Raw genomic sequence first — 7,142 nt, forward strand, 5'->3', positions numbered from 1 at the left:
TCCAGGAGTCCCTCTGACATCCTCATTTTCCTTGGCTTTCCACAGCCTCCTAATAGCTAATAAGTGTCCATTCTGTGCTCAGGATGGTATCATGGAGTAAAAATAAAAAAATAAAATAAAAAAGAACATGTTACAATGCGGAAAGCAATGATAACTTGGATTTTTCCCCTTTGTCAATTATACAGTCCACCTTACTTTCCTTCTTTTCCTACCAAGCATTCACATCGCAAAGAATCAACTGTTTGAAGTACCAGTGAAGATTGGGATGAGAAATTGGAACTCTTAACCTGGAGAAAATAAAGCATTTATATCTGGTGAAAATTGAAACAAATATAATAGCATTCCAGAAACATTTATTCCTTCAATTTGGGCACAGTGATTAAGAGCTGGTGCAATACAAAAGAAACTAATTCTTGGTATTATTTTTAAATTATTTTATTTATTTACATCCTAAATGTTGCTCCCCCTCCCAGTCCCTCATCCAAGACTTCTTCAGCTCTGAGAGGGTGCCCCCCTACCAGGCATCCACCTGCTCTGGGGCATCAAGTCTCTTCAGAATTAGGTGCATCCTCTCCTACTGAGGCCACACAAAGCAGTCCTCTGCTACATATGTGTCTCAGTCCCACCTGTGTATGCTCTCTGGTTGGTGGCTTCGTCTCTGGGAGCTCCCCGGAGTCCAAGTTAGTTGACACTGTTGGTCTTCCTATGGGGTTACCATCCCCTTCAGCTCCTTCAAACTTTCCTCTAACTCTTCCATAGAGGTCCCGGACCTCAGTCCAATGCTTGCCTGTGAGCAGAGACTGAAGAAATGGCCAACCAGTGACCAGACCATCCTGGGATCCATCTCATGGGCAGGCACCAAATCCTGACACTATTATAACACTATGTTATGTTTGCAGATAGGAGCCTAGCGTGGCTATTCTCTGAGAGGCTCTACTAGCACCTGACTGGGACAGATGCAGATACTCAGCCAACCACTGGACTGAGATCGGAGACCCCATGGTGGTTTTTAAAAACTATTTATTTATTTATTTATTCAATGTATGAGTGCTCTGCTGCATGTATATTCACATATCAGAAGAAGACATAAGATGTCCTCGTAGATGGTCGTGAGCCACCATGTGGCTTCTGGGAATTGAACTCAGGACCTCTGGAAGAGCCATCTCACCAGCGCACTCTTGGCTTTATTTACACAAGAGTTAGTGTGACTTGTGCAGAAGAATTCTAATCTCTTCCCTGATCGTCTTGATCTCTCAAACACAGGTGTCCTCTGTTTATTGAACAGCACAGCAAATATGATTTCAAAAAGGAATGATTATCGCTTTGTCTTAATCCTTTACAGAAGGCTTGCAAGGGAGGATATTGACCTTTGGCCCCATTCACTCAGAACATTATGCAAAACCACAACGAGATAAATAATCTAAATAACCCTATGTGGTTTTCAACACTTTGTGCAGGTGAAGTGGGCATGGCTTTCAGTGTCTCACTGTTTCCAGTAAATGACCTTAGGTCTGACCTACAACATCTTATGCACATACACTGTTCTGTGTCAGGAGCATGGATGTATCACAAAGGAAAAATAGGGAACATGGTACATCAGAATGTTCAAAGCATAATAAGATTGCAGTGCTTTTTCTTAGACGTCAGTTAATTTTGAACAAGTTGAAAATACAGTACATAAGCAGAAGGAGTACATCGCTATAAAAGATCTCAAAGCACTTCACTAAGTTGGTTACAGGTTCAGAGAGAGTGTGATTTGTAAAGGCAAGTTGTAAACAGCTTTTTTCAGAAGAAGTCATTCCCACAAGAAACATTTGCTGCTCTTACAGAGGACGGAGGTTTAGTTCCCAGCATCCAAACTCTGGCTCACAACTGTCTGTGATTCCAGTTCCAAGAGATCTGAACCCCCACTTCTGACCTCTGTGGGTACCAGCCACCCATATGGTTCACATAAATACATAAAGGCACTCATACTACACAAAATACATCTTTTTTATTCCATTACTGTGCTAGACATTTCTAGCTTACCCATCACCCTGTGTGTTGTGTGCTTCTTATGTAACTTTGCTATACTGTATATATTGTATATACTGACAAACGAGTCCTATAATATCTAGTCTCTAGGTATTAAAGAGGTTGCCAATGTATAACAAAAGTAGTTCATAAACTCAAACATTCTGTATACTCTGTTAGTTCATAGCAAGGTTGTCTTCTGAAGAGTTGTGAAAGTGTTTCATCCAAGTGACAGGTGCCTGTGTCACAGGACGGGCTGAAGGGGAAGAAAGGTTGGAGACCAGAATGTTCTCACCAGAAGACACTTTGAGATCTAACTAGTTACATGTGTGTGGTTTCAGCACTACTGTGTATATAGGGGACAAATTTATGTCCTCATCTGAAACATCTAGTCCTTCTAGGTGTTTAGAAGTACACAAAGTAAGTTAAAAGTAGACATAGTAAATAATACATGTTGTAGATTATCCTGTTTAAACGTATGGTGAAATGTCGTCTTTTGGAACTAGAAAGAGAGTGCTCCTGAGCGATGCAGCCTTGCTTGCGAGGGTTTGGGAGGGAGGAAGAAAAGGAATGAAGGGCCTAATGCGAGTGTAAGTTTGGTAATGCAAGATTAGTCATTGTTCCCTGTATCTGTGCATCTTACTTTGCAGTGTATAGAAGACATGTCCACATTTACAGCACCCAGTCTTCCTAGTCAGTGAAGAGGTGCCATTGTTTGACAAAGTAGAGTTAGTGAAAAGGCATGTTTGTAAACCATGTTAAAATTTGTAGGAAAAAAAAAAACTCTTCTTAAACCGACTTAGGAAGCGAAATTGTTGATCTGCCCACAAAAAAATGATAGTTGCACACACGTGACCCCTGGGTGAAAAAAACTGAAAGAGGGGCTAGACCAGATCCTTGCTGTTGAGAAGGCAGTTTCTGACCACAACCTTTGTTAGGTGTGCAATGTATTCAGCAGTGTACACATGCTGGGGAAACTGAGGTGCTTATTGGAACATCTAGTCTCTAGACTTTAGGTGTGTAATAGATTTAATGTGGCAATGCATGCCCTATAAGGTAGGTGGATCTCTGTTCTGGGTCAGCCAGGGCTATATAGACTTTGTCTCAAAAAAGTAAGAAAGTGTACATAACAGACTGGTAGGGTGGCTCAGCATGTAAAGGTACTTGCCACCAATCTGGTGACCTGAGTTTGATTTCCAGGATCCTATTGATAGAAAATTCACAGCTTGTCTTAGCCTCCACACAAGTGCAGTGGCACACGTGTGCACACATGCATACAGTATTGCATAAATGTGAGAAATTCACACCATGGTAAAAACAGAGCTGACATCACTTTTTAGGATTATTTTGTTATTTCATAGGATTGGTCTCACTGGGGAAATGGAGGTTAAATTTGGCCTTTGAGTGGATGCTGTTACCAGGTGGTGGAGGTGGGTGAGGGCAAAGGTTAGTAGTGCTCAGAGGAAGGCGCTGTAGCTGTTGGTTGATTCAAGTTGTCTACCCATTGGTTAGGTGTGCATTTTAGTTAATGTTGCCAGGTAGCAGAGGGAAGTCCCAGTGCCTGAAGGATGTTAGTAGTAGCAAAAGAATCACTAAATGTCAGGCTAGTCTTTGGGGAGAGCTGTCTGGGCGTGGCCTTTGTTAATCCTCTCACTAGCATCATCTGCACTTGGGAGTTGTGCAGGGAAGAGGATGGATGATGGGAAGATGGCTAGTGCCTCTGCATCCTGAAGACAGCTGCACCCAGGGGCACTATGTGCATCTTGGTAAAATACTTGTATTCATTGTGCACAGTTCATTCCTCGTCATCTGAACCTGACATCCTAAAGGAGAGTACTTGGTTAAAAGTAGAGCTAGAGGATATGGTAGGATTGACAAAGAAGGTTCCTCTTGAACATGGAATTGTTAAGCCACATCTGGACAGCGAGGAAATTCATGTTGCTAGGCTGACTGGAGGGGCAGAGAGAACTCAGCGCGAGGTCTGCAGCTGTATTGAGACTGACATCCTGAGAGCCCCTGCTGTAGGTACATCTCCCAGCCGCTCCATAGGAATACATTGCTTGAGCGGGAACGCTCCTTCTTCTACATATCTTAGTGTATAGATCTGATGATAAGCTTGGGAATGCTATACTTAGTGTGGTCTGTTGCTTTGTGTTTCCCTGTGAGCTGAGCACTGAGCGAATGCAGAATTTAGTTGTAACTTTGCTAGTACGTCTATCTAGAGGCCTGCTGCCGTTTTTCGGCTTCTATGAAATTTCTGTTGCCAAGAAAGAATTACAATTTTGTCTGACATATTGAGATAGCATGGTGTATTCTTGGTTATCAAAATCCTCAGTGTAGCGTGGGGTTTTTAGTTGGTGAATATGCACAATGTGGGGAAAGCATGGTACATACTGTATAATCTCAATTACCCAAGTGTGTGTACGCTTGCAGGATCTGGAACAACATATCGAGCCTAAGCTGCTTGTGACTGAGTGACTTTGTTCTTGCCTTCTTGTGTTTTGTTTCCTGTAATGCATATATTAAAAAATAAATGAAAGCTTCTTTTAAAAACTTTTAAAAAATACATCTTTTTTAAAAAACATGTCATCAACTAGTTAGAGTGACATGACTGCAATCAGTCGTGTGAGGAAACATTTTGCATTTGTGGCACCAGTTTGAGCTATATAGCAGAATTATGGCCCCCTCCGAAAAGCCAACAGAACACTTTGGAAAAAGAGAAGTCATAGCCCTTAAAATCAAATGCCATTTTCAACTTTTCAAAGACACATGGAGTTTTCACGTGTTTACATCTCAGAACTTTGGATGACTCTTACATTGACGCTGCCTCAGAGTTGAGCCACTGTGCTCTGTTTATCATTGGTACACAAATCAATGATGAATGTTGTAATTAACTGTATCTTAGATGAAATATAAACAATGAGTTTAGCCTTGCCAAAAATAAGTAAGGGGGCTGGAGAACTATGTCACTAGTTAAAAGCACCGGCTGCTCTTCTGGAGAACAGGAATTTGATTCCCAGCACCTAAATGGTGACACACAACCATCTATAGCTCCAATTTCAGGAGATCCGTTTCTCACAGGAACTAAGTGTACACAAGTGGTGCCTACATATAAGCAGGCAACATACCCATACACATAAATTGATAATTTTACTTATAAAAGTTTGCCAGGAATCCATTTAGGTCTAAGTTTATAGGCATTAGTAGAAATTAAGGCTAAGAGCGTTTCTATTGTGTGCTGTTTGGTGTTTTGATAATTTGATACAAGCTAGAGTTTCCTGGGAGAAGAGAAACTCAGTTGAGGAATTGCCTCCATAAGACTTGCCTGTAAACAACTCCACAGGGCATTTTCTTCATTAATAATTGATGTGGGAGGACTCAGATCACTGAGTGGCTCATTTCTGGCCCAGCACGCTGGGGTTGTATATGAAAGCAAGGTGAACAAGTCATGGAGAGCAAAAGCAGCTTTCCACTATGGTGTCTCGCTTCATTCTAACCTATAGGCTCCTCTTTGAGTTTCTGCTGTGGCTTCCCTCAGTGATGGCCTGTGACCTATAAGCCAAAATAAACCCTTTTCTCCCCCAAGCTGTTTTTGGTCAGTGTTTAATACAGCAACCAGGAAGTAAACCAGGGCGGGCTAATAGTCACATGGTATTCAAAGTCTTACTATGTCATTTGCACTTCATAATTAGCTAGTATTGCTAGAAATGCTTCAGAGTAATAAGTACATCTGTGCCTCAATATATTTTTCACAATAACATTTTTCTAATTTTTATTTTAAAATTACTTAGTAGTGGGGTTGGGGATTTAGCTCAGTGGTAGAGCACTTGCCTAGCAAGCACAAGGCCCTGGGTTCAGTCCTCAGCTCTGAAAAAAAATATTTCTTAGTAGTGTATGGTTTATATAAAAGTATAATCCAGGGGCCTGCATAGATGGCTCAGTTGACAAAGGGCTTGCTTTGTATGCAGATAACCCAAGTTGGGATCCCTAGCACCCACACTTAAGAAAACATAGTAGCACATGGTTGTAATCCCATCACTGGAAGTTGGAGACATTAAGACCCCCAAGGACTTGTTGGGCAGCTAGTCTAGGCAGTGTGTGAGCTCCATTTACCATAAAAGAACCTGCCTCAAAATGGGGAGTTATATTCATCAGCAGTGTTCAGTGGTAAGTCACCCTTGTTCAAGTAAATAAACTCCCACGTATGTTCACACAGGCAACCCTAATTAAATGCAGTGACTTATAAACAAAAGAGACATGTAAGTAGGAGGAAGGGGTTCAGTAGGAAGGTGGAGTGGATGAGAGAATAATAGGGAAAAGCATGATCAAAGTCACTTGTATATATGTGTGTGTTTGTGCAACGTAATTGTGAAAGAACAGAAAAAGCTAGAGAAAAGATCTGGAGAAATAGCTAAGCAGTTAATAACACTGGCTGCTCTTTCAGAGGACCTGGGTTCAATTCCCAGTGGATTTCTTATTGGGCTATATAGTTAAATCTAGTGATAAATGTAGAGACATGTACAGATTATTGTTCCAGTAATGTGTGTTTGTCAGATGAGGACTTTTAGGATACAGCATATATCTGTGATTAAATGTGCAACAGACCTCCGGATAGTCTGTAACTCTAGTCCCAAGGGATCTGACTCCCACTTTTGGCCACCATGGGTACTGCACACTCATGCTACACAGATATACATGCATGCAAAAACCAATACACATAAAATAATAATAAATATATGTATCAGTTACTTGTTTTTAAAAGGGGCACACGTAGGAAGGAAACCAGTGTCAATTGCTGGCCTCCACATAGGCACACATGGTCATGAACACATGCAAATACTTACTACATACAACACACACAGGCACACAAACACAATATTTCCAAGGTATTGGGAAGGAAACAAGAAATCAACTAAGCAAATGAAAGCCAAACATTGATCCCTCTATTCTGAAACTTTGCTGGATTAACCGTTGCCAAAAATTAGATGGGAAATTTGGTAGAAAATGTTTTCAGTTGTTGTCAGAAGATTTAATGTGAGATAGGAAGGATAAACATGCTTTATTCTGGCTTACATGCCAGGACAGCCAGAAACACACACACACACACACACACACACACACACACACAC

This window comes from Grammomys surdaster, unplaced genomic scaffold (genome assembly GCF_004785775.1).
Source record: "Grammomys surdaster isolate TR1022 unplaced genomic scaffold, NIH_TR_1.0 173, whole genome shotgun sequence".
In the NCBI taxonomy this organism is placed as follows: domain Eukaryota; kingdom Metazoa; phylum Chordata; class Mammalia; order Rodentia; family Muridae; genus Grammomys; species Grammomys surdaster.